Below are 26,411 nucleotides of genomic sequence, written 5' to 3' on the forward strand. Positions count from 1 at the left end.
GGAGAAATTAGGGTGATTCGTTAGGCGCAAGATGGCGGCCGTGACCTCGGCTGACTAGGCTGGTGCTATGTTCTCCCGAACCATCCCTCTCCCCTGGTGGTTCCTATCCCAGCATTTATAAGGAAATCGAGCCCTTTGCATGGCGCTCTCATTCCGGCTTGAATTTGCTCGTGCGGGTCTTACCGCTACACTGCTTCTCACCTGGCGCCTGTCTGCTTGCTCCCACAACTCTGCTCGTCCGCGTCCTGCTCTGGGTCTCAGAGCACTCTGTGGGCAGGCTGCTACAGGTCATCTCTACCTCTCACTATGCCTCAGAAGCTGCCTGCGAAGGGGGCCGGGGCTGCATTGAAAACCCGCGGCTCCACAAGGAATACTCTCTATTCAGAAGCGCGAGAGCAGCCGGCTCCCTCCGGTGGAAACTTCGAAAAGATGACCACATCAAAACAAGTGACTGCATTCGTTTCAACATCACGGAAAGGCCCGACAGTGCCTCAATTATTTAACCGCAGAGCCCCCAAGGAGAAACCTCTCGATGTCCCTGGAAGCCTTAAAAATGTGGAGAAGCCTCAGGACTCCCCAAAAAGTGCCAAATTCATTGCCGGTAAGGAGGTGGCAGGGGCTCCCACGGCTCTGTTATCACAGATGACACCGCTATTGCTTTCCCCACAAGGGATACTCGACCCAAAGGGAAACATCGATATCCCAAAATCAGCTGTCCATTTGGATCCTCTTACAGATCTGTTATCACCACTGCCAGGTCCAGCTGATATTTTACCGGATAGTGCTGACCTTATTAGCGCCAATGTGACTTTGGGTACTCTACCTTTACAAGTTCCTTCTGATTGTCCCGGTATTATTGCCTCTCCTTTTTCCCAAGGCATGTTGGGAGATGTAGTCCGGACGAGTTCTCAGCCAGTTACAGCCTTCCTGCAGGGTACTAACCTCACTGATTCATCCATAGAAGCTGCTGCCGATATCAGGGTGTCTGAAAGCACCAAGGCTACCGATAAATTCTACTCTATGTCAGATCACTCATCAGATGAGGATGCGGAGCTAGAAGGGTCTGACTACAATAGTGAATCAGGTGACTGGCACCTTAGTGAGGCGTCTAAGGTCGAGTGTCCAGCCGGGATTTCCAATGCAGTTCGCAAAGTTCCTAGATCCAATGCCCCTATTGCTAACTCAAGCGATCCTAGTGCACAACTTATATCTTCAGACCAATCCATTCCAATTGTTGATCACAACACCGGCAACCCCGTACCAACTGCAATGGATGTTCCTGATGAAATTACTCTTACTACAAATTACCAAACCATCGTGAGGCATAGGGAAGAGACAAGGCAGGAAAATGTTCGTACATAAGGGGCTTGCCGTAGAATGCAAAATTCTCTACGAAGAGTGGTGAAAACTTGTACTGACATTGCCTCTCGGGTCGGCCAAGCTGAGGAGCGTATCTCTGCCCTTGAGGACCCAGTTGTTGCCCAGAAGTATCTGACAACTGAGATCAAGGAGCAACGTGAGGATATATTGTGGAAACTCACTGACTTAGAAAATCGCGCAAGAAGAAACAACTTAAGAATTCTTGGCATTGAAGAAGATAAAGAAGGTGAGGACGTCCGACAATTTATAGTTTATCTATTCATCAAGGCTTTTCCGGAAGTAACACAATGGGACTGGAATTTAGAAATACAGCGTGCCCATCGGTTCCCATTTAAGAAGCGTCAGTTTTCAGCTTCATCAGGTGCAAAAAAGAACTATCCACGTGCAATCTTGATCTGCTTTAATAACTTTCTTGCCCGGGAGAAAATGTATGACTTGGCCAGACCTGACAAGAAACGGATGGGGAAAGTGTCCCAGTTCTTCGCACGGCCTGATTTCTGCCCAGCGACCGTTGAACGATGATGGCATCTCCGCCAGTTGATTGCAGAGGTTCAGGCAAAGGGCGTTTAGGCTTAACTTATTTTCCCTTCTAAGTTAAAAGTGATTTTCAAAGGTCAAACGAAATACTTTGTATCTGACATTTCTGCTAATGAATGTTTGGGCTCTATATAGCGAGAACTATTCAGGATGTTCTATCGATCTGGGACCGGGCATGTCTCAGTAATATATGCAGATATAAGGCGACCCGAATAATGTTTTGTTCAGTGCACTGTGTTATTGTTTATCTTTTTCCAACATGGGGTTGCCGTCGAGTTTGTAATTTGGGGGGTCTCCGATCCGGGAGAATGGGGGTGTCACCAACCTAACCCGTCCTAAGAACTTTCGTTCTACTGCGCTACAAGGGAGGTGAGGGGGGGAGGAGGGGGGTGGGTACATTGGTGGGTGAGTGTGGGGTGGTGGGCGGTATTTTGGTGGTGGTGGTGAGAGGGGTTCAGGAGGCTTCAGCTGCTGTCAGAATCATGTTTGAGTAGTGGAAATATGTCACATTTTGTCTTAGCTATAAGATTTTTCACCTTCAGTGCTATAAATCAGAATAATACAAGTATGTTTAATACTGATGTGTGTTGGTTCATAATATTTTTAATGATGTTGGATAGACTCCGCCTTTGTACCTGGAATATTTGTGGCTTAAATGATGGGAGGAAATGTAGGATCTTCTGCAAAATTCTTCAAACAATGCACTTTGACTTAATGTATCTGCAGGAGACCCATATTTCTTTAAGTAACCAGGGTCTGTGGAGATTTCCGGGATTTGATCTAGTGGCTTGTTCTCGTTAGACCTCTAAAACCAGGGGTGCTGCAATCTTGCTCAAGACGGGGGTTGGTCTCTGTAGAAGAGTTAAAGAGGATAGCGTAGGAAGGTGGGTGATCGTGGAACTGTTGGTTAACAGCCGTCTTCTCTCAATTTGCTCAATATACGGCCCTAATCTGGATGACCCAGTGGTATTTAAGAATCTGAATGTAGAGTTAGCAATCTGGTCACATTCGCTGGTGTTCTGCGGCAATTTTAATATCAATCTACTCAGTCAAATCAATCTGACAACTCACTATAGATATGTTGGCCGGAAGCCCTGAGTTTTTAAAGTTCTGCAGATACTAGCGGTAGAGCACAGGTTGATAGATGTTTGTCATTATCATTTTCACGACAAGGATGGGCATACATTCTACTCCATCCCACATAGTAAAATGGTTCGCCTCGATTATATTTTACTCTCTGATTATTGTGTTGGTGCTGTCAAAATTGAGGTCGCTCCAAGGGCTCTATCGGACCACACTCCTATAATTGCTGACTTTCCCTGGGAGCGTCCTATTGGTTAGGTCATGGACATTTGAGAGGAAGTTGCTTCTAGATCAGCAGTATCAAAAACATATGGCATCTTGGATCTCTGAGTTTATGGATATCAATCGGGGGATCGCCCCAGACTGTGTGGTCTGGGATACATTTAAAGCCGCTTTAAGTGGTGAAACAAAAAGGTTTGCATCTTACTGATTGAAGCTTGCTCAGCAGCAGACTAAAAACAAGCTTGATGAGCTAAGAGCAGCAGAGCTTGAATTAAGTGCAAACAATCGATTGGGTCACCCATTGACGCAGAGTCAAAGACGGTCGCCATACTAAAAACAAATCTACTTGAACCATTTTACCAGGAACTCGCAGCTAAATATACTCAGTTCCGTACCTCAATGTATGAATTTGGGGAAAACTCAGGTAGGGTCCTGGTGAAAAGTTTACAACAAAGGGCTATGGCAATTCGTATTGTCCGGGTGACTGACCAGCAGGGCTTTCTTCAGGAGACTCCAAGCGAAGTCATGGAGGTCTTTGTTAGTTTCTATTCTAGTTTATATACTGAGGAGCCTAGCATTATTCAAAATCAGGCCCGTCTGGATGAATTTCTATCTGTTATAGATACTCTTACGGTATCAGCAGAACAAAATGTGGCCCTACAGGCACCTATTAGTCTCGAAGAAGTCGAAAACGCTATTAAATCCTTGGCCAATGGTAAGGCCACTGGCCCGACCTCATTCACCTAGAGTTTTACAAAACCTTTTTTCCAATATTGCAACAAGATCTGCTCACCATTTTCAGGGCAGCTCAAGCTGGTGATATCCCAGACTCCTGAGGCGCGCCACCGTCGTTCTATTTAAGAAGAAAGGAAAGGATGAGCTGAATCCTGCCTCATATAGGCCAATAACACTGATAGCAAAATATATTTGAGGATTTTAGCGTTTGGACTGGTGCAAGTTATAGTTCCTCTTGTCTCTATCCGGCAACATGGGTTTATCCCCGGCCGGGACACAACCGACCATGTTCGACGGGTGGTTACATTGCTTGACTGCGTGGAGGTCACAGGCTCCCCCCTCGGGTTGATCCTCTTGGACGCCGAAAAGGCATTCAACAGGGTCTCCTGGGGGTTTCTGTGGGCAGTGCTGCGCTGGAAGGGCTTTACTGATGGGTTTATTTGTGCCCTTCAAGCGTCGTATCTTTTCCCAATGGCAGCTATTCATATATGGGGGAAAGAATCGGAGTATTTTTGTATCAGCAGAGGGACCAGGCAAGGTTGTCCTTGCTCCCCTCTGCTGTTCGCTCTATTCATCGATCCCTTCCTGAGCATGATTGAAAACTAGTAGTTGGGAGTAGTGCACAGCTCGAAAAAGTTTAGTATCCACACTATATTGATGTTGTGGGTGCTCCGTAGGTGGCGACCACGTCCCTGGGCGCCTACAAAAATCACAACCAGTGTCTGTAGTGGTGCCCTACAGAAATCCCTTTGGGCACACCTTGTCTCCTCCGTTTGTGAAAGAGAATTTCAAACAAGAAGTTTTAGTTATTGTACTTTCCTTTATTGTAATAGTTCTTGTCTCTTTATGTCTTTTGGTACATTTTTCATTTAATGAACTCAATTTTCATATTTGCATCAACGACACAATTGTAGTTTAACTCCAATGCACTTCGGGCGTGTGTTTCCCGCCCTTCATCAGGGAATCAATTCTATGAAAGAAAATGAAATAAAAACCGGAGTGAATATGCTGTGTGTGTCTCCAATAAGCCAAAAAACAATATTCAATGATATGCATATGTCAGAGAAAAAATAATGAACCTGTGTTTGTGTTACCGCTAACACCTTGTAGTAACCTTATATACCCGTGTCAATATCAGCCAGATGCGGTCTCTTAACCAACACTTACGTGTCGCATTGTACCAATACTTGACTCGTGTCTGAGTGTAATTCTGAGTTCGATATACTGTAGGAATGAAAACAATGTATCCTGTCAACACCTTACTAACTAGACATACACCTCCAAAAACGCTAACACGAAGTCTATCTCGTGTTTCTAATGAATATGACTGACCTTAACTGCAGAATCGCAGCGTATTCATCTTCCGTTCCCGGCAAACTTCAAACCAAAAACTGGTGTTTCCTACAAGCTACATATAATCAAACAACGATCTTCCCCATTGGTCCGAGTTTCGATCGTGTGACCATGAAAAGTGACAACATACTACTTACACTCATTAGTCTCTGTTACGATAATGTGGCGTGTATTACAAACGATTGTTCTATATTGCCAAACACTAAGTTGTCCTCTAAGGTACAAGTCTGCAAAACTAAAATGAAATTGGTGCATAAATACAGATGTGAATAAGCTAAGTGTAAAAATACTAACCGGGGAATCGAACTCCTGTTAGTGAGTTATACAATACCAATCGACTTGTCTGGTGTGCTATGTCTAAGAACAAAAATTGTCAGTGCAGTGGAAAAATATGCAAAAACAATATGAAAAAGGCAAGTTACACTGAACATAAATATTAAACATAAACAATAAGATAAAAGTCCATCGCAGGTTACCCGTTCCAGATCTAGGAACCACACATGAATTCATTTGTATTTGTTACAAATAACAAGACAGTTCCATTCTTTCATTGAGCCCATGGGGACTCTGAGTACACAATTTGTGAATCCAAAAGTTCTCTCTTTGTAGCATAAACTTTGTATTGTCTCTTCATTCTCTTTTTATCACTGTCTCCAGTATCATGAATTTTAGTTGGGAGATGTTGTGTTGTGCCTCCGAAAAAATGAGTGGACACCGAAGATTTTGTTTTTTTCGTGCGAATGTTGGATTTATGTTCTGACAGCCTGGTTTTTATGGCTCTTTCCGTTTTGCCAACATATAGTTTCCCACATGGGCATTTCAACGCGTAGATTATGTTTTTAGTTTCACATGTCACGTTGACTCTCACTTTGATCTTGTGTCCTTTCATGGGATGACTTATTGTGTTGGCTTTGATAATGCTATTGCAGTTCCCGCAATTCAGACATGGGTTTGTGCCCTTGTAAGTTCCGGTTATAGGTTGAGGTTGTTTCAATATTTCTCCCAAGTTTTGGGCCCTGGTGTAGGCAAATAGAGGTGTTTGATCAAAAGATTTGCCCAAATCGGGTTCGAGGTTCAGCATTTGCCAATGTCTTGTGATCATTTTTTTGAAATTCCAACTCTGTGTTGAGTATTTCGAAACCGCTACTATCCGAGCTTCCTCCTTTTTCATGATTGGTTTTAGAAGTTCTTTTCTTTACAATGGCTTCAACCCTTTTTTTTGCGTTCTCCAAAACTTATTTTGGGTAACCTCTATCTGAGAACCTAGTTGACATTTCCTCTAATGTTGTGTTGACTTTTGTGTTGTCTGAAGTGATTCTCTTGACTCTCGTCATCTGTGAGTATGGTAAATGTCTCTTGAGACTGGGTTGATGAAAACTTGCAAAATGCAACATGTTATTTCTGTCTGTTTCTTTCCTATACATGCTAGTTTCAAATCTTCTATCTCGAATGGTTACTCTTACATCCAGGAATGCAACTGTGGTGTATGAGATGTCCCATGTAAGTTGGATTCGGCTGTCTGGTTTGTTGAATTCACAAAGGGCTGAATGTAACGACTCTTTGGTGGATCTCCATATGATGAATATGTCATCAATGTATCGCACGATGAATTTGGTGTTGATATTCCATACTGGTTTGGAGAACATGTTGGTTTCTTCATAGTCCTGCATAAAGATATTTGCGTATACCGGCGCCGCCGGATTTCCCATGGCTGTTCCTGTGAGTTGTTGATACCATGCGTCTTTGTATTTGAAATAACTTTGATATAAAGTAAAGGTCATGAGCTCCATCAGAAATGTTTGAAAGTTGAGGTTTAAGGTTGTGTTTAGTAAAGCTTTCTCTATGGCTTCCATACCCAGTTTATGTGGTATTGAGGTGTATAAGGATCGCACGTCTACTGTGCACATGATGAGGTTTTCTTCCGGCTCCATCGTTACTGTCTCCAGTTTAAGTAAAAAGTCTGTGGTACCTTTGACATATGTTCTCATATTTTTGACAGTTGGTTGCAAATGTTTGTCTAACAGTTGTCCAATCGGTTCATGGATGCTTCCTCTTGTTGAAACTATCGGGCGTAAGGGAGGGTCCATCAGATTCTTATGAATTTTTGGTATCATGTAAAATACCGGACTTTTTGGATTTGGTTTGTTCAAGAAATTCTTGGTCTTGAGGTTAATGATACCCATTTCAAATGCTTTTTCGATGATGGTTCCTATTATTTTGGAAAATTCTATTGTGGGATTACTACTTAGCTGCATGTAGGTGTTTTCCTCTGAAATGTGTTCCAACACTTTTGTCTCATTCATGGAGTTATTCATGATGACCAGCGCTCCGCCTTTATCCGCTTTGGTGAACTGTAAGTTACGATTAGAAGCTTGTTTCCTTAAGCAATCCAGATCCTTTTGAGTCATGTTCTTTTTCATGGATTTATCATATTTTAGACGGAATAGATCTTGTTTCACCATTTTTTCAAAGATATCCAAAGTTTTGTGGCTAAGTGGGGCTTGGAAGTTGCTACTGGCTCGTAGGCCAAGTAGTTGATCCTCTGGTTCCTTATCTTGTTGGGGAAGAATGTTGTCCAAAAAATGACGCAGTCTTATTTTTCTCATGAGTTTGAAAAAACTCACCCCCAAATCCAACATGTTAGTGACAGTTGTCGGTACAAAAGAATTACCTCTTTGTAAAAGTTTGAGTTCATATTACACGCCACATTATCGTAACAGAGACTAATGAGAGTAAGTAGTATGTTGTCGCTTTTCATGGTCACGTGATCGGAACTCGGACCAATGGGGAAGACCGTTGTTCAATTATATGTAGCTTGTAGGAAACACCAGTTTTTGGTTTGAAGTTTGCCGGGAACGGAAGATGAATACGCTGCGATTCTGCAGTTAAGGTCAGTCATATTCATTAGAAGCACGAGATAGACTTCGTGTTAGCGTTTTTGGAGGTGTATGTCTAGTTAGTAAGGTGTTGACAGGATACATTGTTTTCATTCCTACAGTATATTGAACTCAGAATAACACTCGGACACGAGTCAAGTATTGGTACAGTGCGACACGTAAGTGTTGGTTAAGAGACCGCATCTGGCTGATATTGACACGGGTATATAAGGTTATTACAAGATGTTAGCGGTAACACAAACACAGGTTCATTATTTTTTCTCCGACATATGCATATCATTGAATATTGTTTTTTGGCTTATTGGAGACACACACAGCATATTCACTCGCGGTTTTTATTTCATTTTCTTTCATAGAATTGATTCCCTGATGAAGGGCGGGAAACACACGCCCGAAATGCATTGGAGTTAAACTACAATTGTGTTGTTGGTGCAAATATGAAAAATTGAGTTCATTAAATGAAAAATGTACCAAAAGACATATAGAGACAAGAACTATTACAATAAAGGAAAGTACAATAACTAAAACTTCTTGTTTGAAATCCTCTTTCACAAACGGAGGAGACAAGGTGTGCCCAAAGGGATGTCTGTAGGGCACCACTACAGACACTGGTTGTGATTTTTGTAGGCGCCCAGGGACGTGGTCGCCACCTACGGAGCACCCACAACATCAATATAGTGTGGATACTAAACTTTTTCGAGCTGTGCACTACTCCCAACTACTAGTTGTGTATCATTTCAAGTCCCCCGGGAAGCAGTAGCACGCAATTATCATCATGAGCAATTATGAAGAAATAACCAAGAGTACAGAAGCCAGAGCAGATACATTTGCATTCAAGGACACTGAAGCAGACCGAATATACGCCTTAATTAGGGAAGAATTATCGCAGGAATCCTCAACCCGGACCAAGGAACAAAATGTTAGACAATTGATTTATCTAACGAAAAGGCAAATAAATCAAAAGCTACACGCCAGTACCCTCATAAGATATCATCGAGCCCTACGTATACCTAGAGGCCTAAGGATCTCCCTAAAACCTTCTCTTTGTAAAAATTCAAAAACTTTCCAGGATAAGTGGTTCGCTATTTTCAATAAGTGTTCTCTTGACCTCATCCTAATAATAATAGAGGAGCTATCAGGAGTATTGGATGATTTAAAAAAAGAAATAACGGATGTCTCAGAGTAATTATCCAAAATGATGACGGAGGAAGAACTCAGACAGACCTTGGATGATATTAAAGAACAAATGGAAAAACACACAAGGGATATCAACGAAAGAAAAATAAGGACATTTAAAAGGGACACCCTTGATTATAAACTAGGGGAAGTATATACATGGGCTGATATTTATGCCCAGAAAAGAAGAAACCGCCCATATTCTCCTAACACTGACACATCATCCTCAGGGAGTGACATTTCACAAAGATCTCAATGGCCACACCCTAGCTCCAAACAACAAGCTCCGACCGGCATGGATCAAAGGTCTCAAATGGAAGTGAGAACACAAGAAAACATCACAGCAGAGCAACCCACCACAAGCGTTCCACCAACTACTCATCCTTTTTTAGAACAAGGCCAAGCTCAAAAAGGAGACCCAGGAGAGGACAGAACAAAAGAAAAAGACAAAGAGAAGGAACACCCCAATACGAGGAGCACCACGATTCCGAAGAAAGACAAGGACAAGAAAAAGACTCAAACTTAAACCAACTGGTTATAAACATCAGTGACTACCAACCCAGTGAATATGAACTCAAACTTTTACAAAGAGGTACATCTTTTGTACCGACAACTGTCACTAACATGTTGGAATTGGAGGTGAGTTTTTTCAAACTCATGAGAAAAATAAGACTGCGTCATTTTTTTTACAACATTCTTCCCCAACAAGATAAGGAACCAGAGGTTCAACTACTTGGCCTACGAGCCAGTAGCAACTTCCAAGCCCAACTTAGCCACAAAACGTTGGACATCTTCGAAAAAATGGTGGAACAAGATCTATCCCGTCTAAAATATGATAAATCCATCAAAAAGAACATGACTCAAAAGGATCTGGATTGCTTAAGGAAACTAGCTTCTAATCGTAACTTATGGTTCACCAAAGCGGATAAAGGCGGATCACTGGTCATCATGAATAACTCCATGTATGAGACAAAAGTGTTGGAACACATTTCAGAGGAAATCACCTACATGCAGCTAAGTGGTAATCCCACAATAGAATTTTCCAAAATAATAGGAACCATCATCGAAAAAGCATTTGAAATGGGTATCATTAACCTCAAGACCAAGAATATCTTGAACAAACCAAATCCAAAAAGTCCGGTATTTTACATGATACCAAAAATTCATAAGAATCTGATGGACCCTCCCTTACGCCCGATAGTTTCAACAAGAGGAAGCATCCATGAACCGATTGGACAACTGTTAGACAAACATTTGCAACCAACTGTCAAAAATATGAGAACATATGTCAAAGATACCACAGATTTTTTACTTAAACTGGAGACAGTAACGATGGAGCCGGAAGAAAACCTCATCATGTGCACAGCAGACGTCCGATCCTTAGACACCTCAATACCACATAAACTGGGTATGGAAGCCATAGAGAAAGCTTTACTAAACACAAACTTGGACCTCAACTCTCAAACATTTCTGATGGAGCTCATGACCTTTACTTTATATCAAAATTATTTCAAATACAAAGACGCATGGTATCAACAACTCACAGGAACAGCCATGGGAAATCCGGCGGCGCCGGTATACACAAATATCTTTATGCAAGACCATGACGAAACCAACATGTTCTCCAAACCAGTATGAAATATCAACACCAAATTCATTGTGCAATACATTGATGACATATTCATCATATGGAGATCCACCAAAGAGTCGTTACATTCAGCCCTTTGTGAATTCAACAACACAGACAGCCGAATCCAACTGACATGGGACATCTCAGACACCACAGTTACATTCCTGGATGTAAGAGTAACCATTCGAGATAGAAGATTTGAAACTAGCATGTATAGGAAAGAAACAGACAGAAATAACATGTTGCATTTTGCAAGTTTTCACCAACCCAGTCTCAAGAGACATTTACCATACTCACAGATGACGAGAGTCAAGAGAATCACTTCAGACAACACAAAAGTCAACACAACATTAGAGGAAATGTCAACTAGGTTCTCAGATAGAGGTTACCCAAAAGAAGTTTTGGAGAACGCAAAAAAACGGGTTGAAGCCATTGAAAGAAAAGAACTTCTAAAACCAATCATGAAAAAGGAGGAAGCTCGGATAGTAGCGGTTTCAAAATACTCAACACAGAGTTGGAATTTCAAAAAAATCATCACAAGACATTGGCAAATGCTGAAACTCGAACCCGATTTTGGCAAATCTTTTGATCAAACACCTCTATTTGCCTACACCAGGGCCCAAAACTTGGGAGAAATATTGAAACAACCTCAACCTCTAACCGGAACTTACAAGGGCACAAACTCATGTCTGAATTGCGGGAACTGCAATAGCATTATCAGAGGCAACACAATAAGTCATCCCATGAAAGGACACAAGATCAAAGTGAGAGTCAACGTGACATGTGAAACTAAAAACGTAATCTACGCGTTGAAATGCCCATGTGGGAAACTATATGTTGGCAAAATGGAAAGAGCCATAAAAACCAGGCTGTCAGAACATAAATCCAACATTTGCACGAAAAATACAAAATCTTCGGTGTCCACTCATTTTTCGGAGGCACAACACAACATCACCCAACTAAAATTCATGATACTGGAGACGGTGATAAAAAGAGAAGGAAGAGACAATACAAAGTTTATGCTACAAAGAGAGAACTTTTGGATTCACAAATTGTGTACTCAGAGTCCCCATGGGCTCAATGAAAGAATGGAACTGTCTTGTTATTTGTAATGAATACAAATGAATTCATGTGTGGTTCCTAGATCTGGAACGGGTAACCTGCGATGGACTTTTATCTTATTGTTTATGTTTATTGTTTATGTTCAGTGTACCTTGCCTTTTTCATATTGTTTTTGCATATTTTTCCACTGCACTGACAATTTTTGTTCTGAGACATAGCACACCAGACAAGTCGATTGGTATTGTATAACTCACTTACAGGAGTTCGTTTCCCCGGCTAGTATTTTTACACTTAGCTTATTCACATCCGTATTTATGCACCAATTTCATTTTAGTTTTGCAGACTTGTACCTTAGAGGACAACTTAGTGTTTGGCAATATAGAACAATCGTTTGTAATACACGCCACATTATCGTAACAGAGACTAATGAGAGTAAGTAGTATGTTGTCGCTTTTCATGGTCACGTGAGAGGAACTCGGACCAATGGGGAAGATCGTTGTTCGATTATATGTAGCTTGTAGGAAACACCAGTTTTTGGTTTGAAGTTTGCTGGGAACGGAAGATGAATACGCTGCGATTCTGCAGTTAAGGTCAGTCATATTCATTAGAAACACGAGATAGACTTCATGTTAGCGTTTTTGGAGGTGTATGTCTAGTTAGTAAGGTGTTGACAGGATACATTGTTTTCCTTCCTACAGTATATCGAACTCAGAATAACACTCGGACACGAGTCAAGTATTGGTACAATGCGACACGTAAGTGTTGGTTAAGAGACCGCATCTGGCTGATATTGACACGGGTATATAAGGTTACTACAAGGTGTTAGCGGTAACACAAACACAGGTTCATTATTTTTTCTCCGACATATGCATATCATTGAATATTGTTTTTTGGCTTATTGGAGACACACACAGCATATTCACTTGCGGTTTTTATTTCATTTTCTTTCATAGAATTGATTCCCTGATGAAGGGCGGGAAACACACGCCCGAAATGCATTGGAGTTAAACTACAATTGTGTCGTTGATGCAAATATGAAAAATTGAGTTCATTAAATGAAAAATGTACCAAAAGACATAAAGAGACAAGAACTATTACAATAAAGGAAAGTACAATAACTAAAACTTCTTGTTTGAAATCCTCTTTCACAAACGGAGGAGACAAGGTGTGCCCAAAGGGATGTCTGTAGGGCAGCACTACAGACACTGGTTGTGATTTTTGTAGGCGCCCAGGGACGTGGTCGCCAACTACGGAGCACCCACAACATCAATATAGTGTGGATACTAAACTTTTTCGAGCTGTGCACTACTCCTAACTACTAGTTGTGTATCATTTCAAGTCCCCCGGGAAGCAGTAGCACGCAATTATCATCATGAGCAATTATGAAGAAATAACCAAGATTACAGAAGTCAGAGCAGATACATTTGCATTCAAGGACACTGAAGCAGACCGAATATACGCCTTAATTAGGGAAGAAATATCGCAGGAATCCTCAACCCGGACCAAGGAACAAAATGTTAGACAATTGATTTATCTAACGAAAAGGCAAATAAATCAAAAGCTACACGCCAGTACCCTCATAAGATATCATCGAGCCCTACGTATACCTAGAGGCCTAAGGATCTCCCTAAAACCTTCTCTTTGTAAAAATTCAAAAACTTTCCAGGATAAGTGGTTCGCTATTTTCAATAAGTGTTCTCTTGACCTCATCCTAATAATAATAGAGGAGCTATCAGGAGTATTGGATGATTTAAAAAAAGAAATAACCGATGTCTCAGAGGAATTATCCAAAATGATGACGGAGGAAGAATTCAGACAGACCTTGGATGATATTAAAGAACAAATGGAAAAACACACAAGGGATATCAACGAAAGAAAAATAAGGACATTTTAAAGGGACACCCTTGATTATAAACTAGGGGAAGTATATACATGGGCTGATATTTATGCCCAGAAAAGAAGAAACCGCCCATATTTTCCTAACACTGACACATCATCCTCAGGGTGTGACATTTCACAAAGATCTCAACGGCCACACCCTAGCTCCAAACAACAAGCTCCGACCGGCATGGATCAAAGGTCTCAAATGGAAGTGAGAACACAAGAAAACATCACAGCGGAGCAACCCACCACAAGCGTTCCACCAACTACTCATCCTTTTTTAGAAAAAGGCCAAGCTCAAAAAGGAGACCCAGGAGAGGACAGAACAAAAGAAAAAGACAAAGAGAAGGAACACCCCAATACAAGGAGCACCACGATTCCGAAGAAAGACAAGGACAAGAAAAAGACTCAAACTTAAACCAACTGGTTATAAACATCAGTGACTACCAACCCAGTGAATATGAACTCAAACTTTTACAAAGAGGTATATCTTTTGTACCGACAACTGTCACTAACATGTTGGAATTGGAGGTGAGTTTTTTCAAACTCATGAGAAAAATACGACTGCGTCATTTTTTTTACAACATTCTTCCCCAACAAGATAAGGAACCAGAGGATCAACTACTTGGCCTACGAGGCAGTAGCATCTTCCAAGCCCCACTTAGCCACAAAACGTTGGACATCTTCGAAAAAATGGTGGAACAAGATCTATCCCGTCTAAAATATGATAAATCCATCAAAAAGAACATGACTCAAAAGGATCTGGATGGCTTAAGGAAACTAGCTTCTAATCGTAACTTATGGTTCACCAAAGCAGATAAAGGCGGATCGCTGGTCATCATGAATAACTCCATGTATGAGACAAAAGTGTTGGAACACATTTCAGAGGAAAACACCTACATGCAGCTAAGTGGTAATCCCACAATGGAATTTCCAAAATAATAGGAACCATCATCGAAAAAGCATTTGAAATGGGCATCATTAACCTCAAGACCAAGAATTTCTTGAACAAACCAAATCCAAAAAGTCTGGTATTTTACATGATACCAAAAATTCATAAGAATCTGATGGACCCTCCCTTACGCCCGATAGTTTCAACAAGAGGAAGCATCCATGAACCGATTGGACAACTGTTAGACAAACATTTGCAACCAACTGTCAAAAATATGAGAACATATGTCAAAGATACCACAGATTTTTTACTTAAACTGGAGACAGTAACGATGGAGCCGGTAGAAAACCTCATCATGTGCACAGCAGACGTGCGATCCTTAGACACCTGAATACCACATAAACTGGGTATGGAAGCCATAGAGAAAGCTTTACTAAACACAAACTTGGACCTCAACTCTCAAACATTTCTGATGGAGCTCATGACCTTTACTTTATATCAAAGTTATTTCAAATACAAAGACGCATGGTATCAACAACTCACAGGAACAGCCATGGGAAATCCGGCGGCGCCGGTATACACAAATATCTTTATGCAAGACTATGAAGAAACCAACATGTTCTCCAAACCAGTATGGAATATCAACACCAAATTCATTGTGCAATACATTGATGACATATTCATCATATGGAGATCCACCAAAGAGTCGTTACATTCAGCCCTATGTGAATTCAACAACACAGACAGCCGAATCCAACTGACATGGGACATCTCAGACACCACAGTTACATTCCTGGATGTAAGAGTAACCATTCGAGATAGAAGATTTGAAACTAGCATGTATAGGAAAGAAACAGACAGAAATAACATGTTGCATTTTGCAAGTTTTCACCAACCCAGTCTCAAGAGACATTTACCATACTCACAGATGACGAGAGTCAAGAGAATCACTTCAGACAACACAAAAGTCAACACAACATTAGAGGAAATGTCAACTATGTTCTCAGATAGAGGTTACCCAAAAGCAGTTTTGGAGAACGCAAAAAAAAGGTTGAAGCCATTGAAAGAAAAGAACTTCTAAAACCAATCATGAAAAAGGAGGAAGCTCGGATATTAGCGGTTTCAAAATACTCAACACAGAGTTGGAATTTCAAAAAAATCATCACAAGACATTGGCAAATGCTGAAACTCGAATCCGATTTTGGCAAATCTTTTGATCAAACACCTCTATTTGCCTACACCAGGGCCCAAAACTTGGGAGAAATATTGAAACAACCTCAACCTCTAACCGGAACTTACAAGGGCACAAACTCATGTCTGAATTGCGGGAACTGCAATAGCATTATCAAAGGCAACACAATAAGTCATCCCATGAAAGGACACAAGATCAAAGTGAGAGTCAACGTGACATGTGAAACTAAAAACGTAATCTACGCGTTGAAATGCCCATGTGGGAAATTATATGTTGGCAAAACGGAAAGAGCCATAAAAACCGCGCTGTCAGAACATAAATCCAACATTTGCACGAAAAATAAAAAATCTTCGGTGTCCACTCATTTTTCGGAGGCACAACACAACATCTTCCAACTAAAATTCATGATACTGGAGACGGTGATAAAAAGAGAAGGAAGAGACAATACAAAGAGAGAACTTTTGGATTCACAAATTGTGTACTCAGAGTCCCCATGGGCTCAATGAAAGAATGGAACTGTCTTGTTATTTGTAACTAATACAAATGAATTCATGTGTGGTTCCTAGATCTGGAACGGGTAACCTGCGATGGACTTTTATCTTTTTGTTTATGTTTATTGTTTATGTTCAGTGTAACTTGCCTTTTTCATATTGTTTTTGCATATTTTTCCACTGTCCTGACAATTTTTGTTCTTAGACATAGCACACCAGACAAGTCGATTGGTATTGTATAACTCACTTACAGGAGTTCGTTTCCCCGGTTAGTATTTTTACACTTAGCTTATTCACATCCGTATTTATGCACCAATTTCATTTTAGTTTTGCAGAGTTGTACCTTAGAGGACAACTTAGTGTTTGGCAATATAGAACAATCGTTTGTAATGCACGCCACATTATCGTAACAGAGACTAATGAGAGTAAGTAGTATGTTGTCGCTTTTCATGGTCACGTGAGCGGAACTCGGCCCAATGGGGAAGATCGTTGTTCGATTATATGTAGCTTGTAGGAAACACCAGTTTTTGGTTTGAAGTTTGCCGGGAACGGAAGATGAATACGCTGCGATTCTGCAGTTAAGGTCAGTCATATTCATTAGAAACACGAGATAGACTTCATGTTAGCGTTTTTGGAGGTGTATGTCTAGTTAGTAAGGTGTTGACAGGATACATTGTTTTCATTCCTACAGTATATCGAACTCAGAATAACACTCGGACACGAGTCAAGTATTGGTACAATGCGACACGTAAGTGTTGGTTAAGAGACCGCATCTGGCTGATATTGACACGGGTATATAAGGTTACTACAAGGTGTTAGCGGTAACACAAACACAGGTTCATTATTTTTTCTCCGACATATGCATATCATTGAATATTGTTTTTTGGCTTATTGGAGACACACACAGCATATTCACTTGCGGTTTTTATTTCATTTTCTTTCATAGAATTGATTCCCTGATGAAGGGCGGGAAACACACGCCCGAAATGCATTGGAGTTAAACTACAATTGTGTCGTTGATGCAAATATGAAAAATTGAGTTCATTAAATGAAAAATGTACCAGAAGACATAAAGAGACAAGAACTATTACAATAAAGGAAAGTACAATAACTAAAACTTCTTGTTTGAAATCCTCTTTCACAAACGGAGGAGACAAGGTGTGCCCAAAGGCATGTCTGTAGGGCACCACTACAGACACTGGTTGTGATGATTGAAAACTGCCAGGATATTTCCCCAGCCACGCTCCAGGGGATGGAATGTAAGGCATTGGCCTATGCCGATGACATTGTCGTTTTAACTGACAATGTTGACTCTTCTTTTTCAGCTTTGGAGATTCTAGCTGGTCAATTCAGAGCTATATCTGGCTATAAGCTTAATATAGCAAAAACTCAAGTTATTCATTCCGCCGGTATGTCTACCTCATTGGTTCCTGTCGTTGAAACTGCCACGTATCTGGGGTCCAAATTTCTTCTGAGGTTGATCAGATCCCAGATCTTCCCATAATTGACTCTCTCCATACTAAGCTCGAAAGACTGGATCACTTACACCTATCTCTCTATGGGCGCTGTAACATCTTGAAGATGATCGTTCTTCCAAAATTTCTATATCTTTTTAGGTCAATTCCTCTCTTGATTTCTCAGGTAACTATGACTAGAGCTGAAATAATTTGTCAACGGTTTCTTTGGGGCTATCACCGGGCAAGAAGAGCTGCAAAATGGACATATCTTCCTCGGGATCGAGGCGGCTGGTCCGTTCCTAGTTTGCTATATTACTATTGGGCAGCTATGGTCCAACACTTTGGCTTACCATTGGTAGGCGATAAAGCTTACATTCCTTTGAGCATTAGCCCATCTATTTATGATATAATGCTTGGCGACACTGCAAAGGGGGTTCTAACTCGTGTGTTAGAACCAAGCTATTTTAAGAAGACTAAATTTAAGATATATTGGGCTCTGTTCTCTATCTGGCAGAAACTCCGCTCCCGTTTTGCTACCTCCAAGCTCAATTACTATACCCCATTTAGCGCGTCGGGTCTGTTACCATTAATCTTTCAGGATGCGACAATGCTCAGATGAGCCATTTAGGTTTGAAGGAAATTGGAGATCTCGCTCAGGCTGGTCAAATGGCCTCTTTTTCCTTTCTTAAAGAGAAGTTTAATCTTCAGTCTAATCATTTTTTTTAAATATTTGCAACTCAGGAGCTGTTTGGACAAAAATCTTTGCCGAACATCTAATATGTTTAATCAGATTCCTCTTATTGAATTAATAAAGAAAAAGCCTAAAATTGCTGTTCTCTATCAATACTTGCGGTCTGAACTTTCGGATGACCTAGAGGGTCAAAATATTAATCTATCTGATAAATTGGGCGTTCCAATAATAGATCTGACATTCCCACTCGGATTAGCCAGATATGTTTTAGTTTCTGGTAAGTTATGAATTTAAAGCTATATGGCCTTGTTCAATCTGTATTACACCCCCGCTAAGAATGCAAGGTGGGGAGGGGCTTGGCTACGGCGCCGAGAAAGATGGCCGCAGGTCCGGGAAGCTCCGGTGCGGGGTGAGGCGAGGAGAGTCCTCCTGGGCACTCTACTTCTTTCTGGATCCCCGGAGGAGCATTGTAGTGCGGCGGAAGCGCTCTACTACCCGCGCATGTGCTTTCCAGCCTCTAAGTCGCGGTGCGCATCGATGTTACGTGCCTGGAGGAGGTAAATTCTTATAGACCAATCAGTCTACTGAATTCGAACGATAAGGTTTTTATGAAAATCTGGGCCCAAAGATTTGTGTCTGCAGCACAGGAAGTAATCCATCAAGATCAGACAGGTTTTATAGCTGGTAGATCTATGGCAGCGAACACAGAATATTTGATACAGGCCTTAGATTTTTTTAATATTAATTCAACTTCTGCATGTATCTTAATGATTGATGCAGAAAAAGCATTTGATTTAGTTAACTGGTCAGCTTTATTTTTTATCCTTGGATTGTTTTGGATTTCCGGCCCCGATTATTAGTATGTTTCAGAAGATTTATGAAGGGGCATCAGCTCAGGTTATAGTTAACACCATGCAAGCAGGGAAGATTAAAATAAATCGCGGGACTAGGCAAGGCTGCCCTCTATCTCCCAAGCTTTTTACCTTTTTTATTGAACTGTTGGTTATAAAAATAAGGAACAATGATGCAATAATACCCCCTATTGTCGGAATGTCAAAGTTAAAATTGTTTGCAGACGATATTTTTCTGTATTTAGGTCCTGAAAAAGAAAATATTTTACATCTCATGAAAGAGCTTAAGGAATAAGAGAAGATTGGGGGATATAAGATCAATGAGAAAAAAATGGAAGTTCTTATTTTAAATTCAAATTTAGATTTTCTTCCACCACATCTTCAGTCTCAAGCAGAAAAACGGGATCCAATAAGATATCTAGGAATTTACGTGACTAGAGAGTATCAAGAGCTTTTTCGGTTGAATTATATTAAGATGAAGAACAAAATAAAGAGCATGCTGGAACAATGGGATTCATTGCCCCTGACTTTGATTGGTAGAGTTACATTGATGAAGAAGAACATATTCCCTTTGGTTTTATTCCTATTTAGTAATATTCCAATAAAAGTCAATATGGCTTTTTTCAATTAACTTGAGTCTATGATGAGAAGATTTATCTGGAATAAAAAGGCCTCAAGAGTCAAGCTCTCGGTGGTACAACTTTCTGTAAATCAAGGTGGGCTGGCTCTCCCCCATTTTAAAACATACTATGAAGCAACCCTTTTCGATATAGTGGCAGGACTATTAAGGACCAGACAGTCAAGAGACAATTTCTTTTTAGATAAAATGCTAGAGGAAGCAGGCTCTCAAATATTTTTCTTTTTAAAAACTGCAAAGCTGCCTAAGAAAACAAGATATAAGACATTGCTAGTGTACTCTTCAAGATTTCGGCTTCTATAGAACAAATGTGGCTCAGATGATTCTAGTTATTTGAAATTACTAGAATGTGGTAAAATGGGACTTAAGATATCTCAGAATCACCTGCTACAATGGGAATCAGCCGGATTTTGTGAAATAAGACACTTATTTACTCAACATAAGGTAATTAGCTGGCAAACGGTTGTAGATAGAGCATATCCTAGGCGGCTTATGTTTTTTGATTATTTACAACTGGTTTATCTGATAAGAAAAGAGATAGGGGGTTCTGACACTTTACCCAATGCCTTGTTAACAGCCTTATACGGGGAAAAACATAAGGGTATAGGATTCTGGTATAAAAGGCTACTCCCTCCAGGATCTCCTCAGGTAATTCATAATCATCTAGATGAAATAAGCCTCACCACACAGTGCGTTTTGTCAGATAAAGACTGGGAAGTAATATGTCAGCTAGGAAATAAAGCACTCCGGGCAGCTAATTATAAACGAATGTCCTTTCTCTCCCGCTGGATGGCGTATTACACCCCGGAGGCCTTGCAGAGAATATTCCCTGAATATGAGAATAAATGCTTTAGATGCAAAACCAGTGGTCAGGGCGGCTGGCATCATATTTTTTTTCTCCTGCCCAGAGCTAAAATCTTTTTGGAAAGGGATTTTCGCTGACATGGAACTGGCAATTGGGAAAATATTATTACCTGAAGCAGAAGTGGCCCTTTTTGGCATTTGTAAAGATAGGAATAGGTTTAATAACTCAGAAGAAGCATTTATTTTTATTTCTACTATTGTAGCACGGTCCATGATTTTACAAAATTGGAAATCTGAGGTAATCCCATGTCAATTAAAATGGGTCAATAAAATGAAAAGAACATGTAATTTTGAGAGAGCTTATGCAGGCAGGGTGGGTGCAATCACAAGATTCGAAAGGAATTGGAAATATTTTAAAAAGTTGGAATCTATAAAAGGTAATTGATATTTTATTACTGTTTTACACTAGCTGCTATTGCACTTTTTGCACTTTATTCTGCTACTTTGCACTTTACTGCAGCAGCACTTTAATACTTGTAATAATAATTTTGCTGCTTTAACTGGCAGGTTTTGTATTTTATTATACCAGCATTTTATGAACCATCCAGTATTACCGATGTATGTTATTGCACTGTCACTTTAGAATCATATCTTTACTATATTGGATGCTTCTGTACTTTAAACTAGTAGGGCTATAGGAACTATAATAGAAATCTGAATGTTTTATCTTAGCCTTCCTTGTATATTGCCAAATTTGCACGTTTTTGCACTTGCACTTTACTATTGCTATAGCATTTTGCAGTTTCAAATTAGCAGCTCATTGCACTTTAGTGCATTTGTATTTGATAAATCATATAGCAATTTCGTTGTTTTTTATTAGTTTTTCATTAGTGGTTGTTATATTGGTCAACCTTCTATGTTTCTGCATCAGCACTTTAAAGAAGGGTAAAGATACCCTTGTTGTGTTAATTTGCTTTGTTGTCTGTATAAAGGTGCACAGACAAAATATCGACTCCAAAATATCGACTGGACATAATATCGAGTTTTAAATATAGACTGGACAAAATATCGACTGGACATAATATCGACTACAAAAATATCGTTTTTCAGGTAAGTGAAGTAATATCGACTGTATAAAATATAGATAGCAAAAATATCGAATTTTTAATAATATATATTTTATAGTGTATTTTTATGTAATAATATGTGTGAAAAGTGTGTATTAATGTTATAAAATATTTTATTAAATGAATTTTGTTTTTATAATAATTGCGTAATGTAATTCTGTAGCGGGTTGTGGGTTTATAGGGGAATAGGGTGGGCAGTAATTTAATATTAATTAATTAATTAATATATGTTTGTAAATATTTATAATTAATAATTAATTGATAATTAATTAATAATAATTAGTTAATTAATTAATATAATTTTGTACATATTTTGTATTAGTAATTAATATGTAATTAATTAATTGTAATTAGTTAATTACATTAATTAGAGTACATTTTAATATATATAATTTTGTGTTATTGTTAAGTAATTAATTGGGAAAAAATAATAATAATTATTTAAATAATTACAGCTAATGTGCTAATATATTTACTTTATTGTTATTGTTAATTAATAATTATTTGGTAATTAAATAATATTGATACATTTTGGGTAAAGGAGTATTTTTAGGGTTCAGGGTCAGTTTTCAGTTTTTGGGTAAAGGGGCATTTTTAGCGTTTTGGGTCAGTTTTCAGTTTTAGGGTAAATGGGTATTTTTAGGGTTCAGGGTCAGTTTTTAGTTTTTGGGTAAAGGGGCATTTTTAGGGTTCAGGGTCAGTTTTCAGTTTTTGGGTAAAGGGGTATTTTTAGGGTTCAGGGTCAGTTTTCAGTTTTTGGGTAAAGGGGCATTTTTAGGGTTCAGGGTCAGTTTTCAGTTTTTGGGTAAAGGGGCATTTTTAGGGTTCAGGGTCAGTTTTTAGTTTTTGGGTAAAGGGGTATTTTTAGGGTTCAGGGTCAGTTTTGGGTTTTTGGGTAAAGGGGTATATTTTAGGGTTCAGGGTCAACAAATAAGATTGTAAAAATTATTTTTATTATTTTCATTTATTATTGAATTATTATAATTTAATGTAAGTATTTTTAAGTATATTTTAGTAATTAAAATTTAATATTAATTTAATTTAACACTGTTTTTAATAAAGTCGATATTTTTTACATCTATATTATTGTTAACGATATTTTGTACTCAATATTTTTGTACTTACCTGTTTGTAGATACAAACTCGATATTTTGACTGTCGATATTTTGGCAAGTCGATATTTTGTCCCTCGATATTATTTCAGTGATCCCTGTATAAAACATAACAGGAATCTTGATATATTGGATTAACTGCTTTCCTTGCACTATTTTGCACTAGCATTTTAAGATTGGCTTACTTAGTTGTTCGCTACTAGTAATGTATATGCTTGGTTCGTCTCTTGTATATTGTTTGGAAATGTTATCTAATGTCGAAGAATTAAATGTACCAATGTCTTCCTACTGTCTTGTTCAATAAAAAAATATTTAAAAAAAAAAAAAAAAGATGTTAAGTGCCTGCATGTTCCTGGCGGTTCGTACCTGAAGCGCGGCCGCCATTTTGAGGATATTCTGCCGTGTTTACCGGCTCTATGACGGAGAGCTGCCTCCTTGTCTCCGCAACTTCTGCTGTGTTGTGAGTTCCTTACTGGTGCATACTGGTCGTTACTTTGAATTTTTTGAGCACTGTTTTGCATGATGATTGCTAGCATTCATCACCTTCTCCTCAGGATGTATCCGCCATTTTAGCTGCCTTCTTGTTTTTGCCTCCTGGTGATTTTTACTCTTCTGCTGCATATCCAATGTTCCTCCTCTAGACTCATATGTGATTCTTTCTCACTTTTTTGTTTTTCCTTTTAATATTGGGATGAGTGCGTCTTTTTGAACCAGTTCTATTGACTTTTTTAAAGAGTCTTCTCTTATTTTTTCTCTTCACACATTAGTATTATCTAGTGGACTACCTTTCAGTGCCTTCTCTGTGCCAGTTGGCTCGCTTTTGCAATGGCAACGTCACGTACTAATCGTACAGCTTCCCTTCACCAACGCACTACTTCTACTGCGCCATTAGAGGATGTTAACCCTTTTAGTGTTTTACAAGACACATTGGATGATTCACAATCCGATAACGCTACTCTCAGGTGTTCCTCTACTCCTACTCCACGCTCATCTTCGAAACAATTATCTAAATCTTCCTCTTCATCTGCTAACACCAACTCTGGAAAGAGGGTCAAAGCCAATCCTCCATCTCCCACCAACGTGTCAGAATCCATTTCTATGGAACTTATATTAGAGGAGATCCGGGCGCTTAAACCTTATATGACAGACACTAACTCCCGCCTCCAGAGTCTTTAGGATAACTGGTCTCACACAGAGCAGAGAGTGGATCACCTTGAGAATTATTTTCCAGCAGCTCAACCAGCCAATGCCCAGATTCCCACTATGCAAAAGGAGATCACTTTTCACAAGCAGCAGGTTGAAAATTTGGAAAACGTAATAGATGCAACAACCTACGTATTTATGGTCTGGCCGAAAATCTTGAAGGAACAAATCCAATTTCATTTTTTCAATCTTTCCATCCCACTCTTCTTGATCTCCAACCTTCACCTCCCCTAAATATTCAACGCGCTCGTCGTCTAGGTTCTGCATCTCGACCTTCAATCTCCACTTCCTCAATGAAGCCTAGAGGTGTTATCCTGTATTTTCTGAAATACACAGATCTTCTTTGAGTCCTTCATGCAGCTAAACAAAAAGGGAAGATTTCTTACAATGGATCTAATCTCTATTTTGCTCGGGATTATGCTAAGGCTACTGCTGATCGTCGTAAGAAATTTTTGGACATGAGAACTGCCTTACGGGCTTTGAATGCCCGCTATGGTTTGTTTCATCCTTGTATTTTTAGGGTCACCTACAATAACAAGACTAAATCTTATGAGGATCCTACTCGTTTGCAGCAATTTTTGCAGTCTCTGTTCTCATCTTCTCTTTGTACCTTTTTCCTTTCTCTTCTTCTCTTCTTGTTCTTGAATCATCTATTTTATTTCCTTCTGTTGTTTCTTCTCTTTCTTTCATTTCGATTCTCAACACTTCTATGTTTTCTTTCATCACAGTTCGATTCTTTCTCTTCCATATGTCTTCTTCTTCCTTTTTTCACCAAATTGGAAATATTGTTTACATTTGTTCCTGCTATCACTTGTTGTTGATTTTCTTATTGATTATTATTCATAGGTATATATTTTTTAGAGTTTTAAATGTCAATTAATGTAATTTTTTGGAATGTTAAAGGTTTGGGTTCTCCCATTAAGAGACAGCGTGTGCTTTCTCACTTAGCTCATTTGAAGAGAGATATAGTGTTTTTACAGGAAATTCATATCAAAGATGTTGATGTTGAGGTTTCTAAATTACGTCGTAATTGGGTGGGACATGTTTTTGCATCACCCGGGTCAGGAAAACGTAATGGTGTTGCTATCCTCTGTCATAAACGTTTGAATGTTCAACTTGTTAAGCAGGATAATGACTTGGATGGTAGGTGGGTTGTGGTATCGCTGTTGGTTAAAAAAATTCCATTAACTATTTTCAATGTGTATGCTCCTACTGTGCAGGATAAATTGTTTTGGCCTCAAATTCTTTCTTCCACAATGCAATACACGGATAATTATTTTATTTTGGGTGGGGACTGTAACATGGTTATGGATCCTTTCCTTGACCGTAAGTCGAATTCTCGTTTTTCATCCTCTCCAATGCATGCTCAATTCACATCTGTTATTTCCCAAAGGTCCCTAGTTGACTCATGGCGCCTATGTAACCCTACCGTGCAAGAAAATACTGATTTTTCCCCTGTTCACTCTTCCCAATCCCGTATAGATTATCTCTTTATTACCAAAGCCCTTACCCAACACATTACACATTCTGATATAGGTTCCATTTTGATTTCAGATCATGCCCCGATTTCCCTTCAGCTGGATTTACTTCCCCCTACTAAAGGAACTAGGAGATGGCGATTTAATAACTCCCTCCTTTTAGCTAAGTCCTTTTCCTCAGCTTTTCTTGACTTTGCCTCTCTCTTTTTTATGATCAATGAATCTCCCCAGTCCTCACCTCAATTGATTTGGGATACTTTTAAAGCTGCTTCTAGAGATTTCATTATTTCTTATGTTGCCAAAAAGAGGCGTTTGGCCTCACAAGTTTTGTCCAATCTCACTTCTCAAATTAAACACTTAGAAGCTTTATACCATTCGACTAAATCACAATCTAATCTTACTAATCTCATCAATGCCAAACTTTCCTTTAATAAATTGTCTACTGAATCTGCTAATCTTATTTTGCTTAAGTCTAGTGCTAAATATTATTCTTCACAAAATAAAGCTGGCAATATGCTCG

The sequence above is a fragment of the Lissotriton vulgaris genome, chromosome 4_1, assembly GCF_964263255.1.
Source record: "Lissotriton vulgaris chromosome 4_1, aLisVul1.2, whole genome shotgun sequence".
NCBI classification, from domain to species: Eukaryota; Metazoa; Chordata; class Amphibia; order Caudata; family Salamandridae; genus Lissotriton; species Lissotriton vulgaris.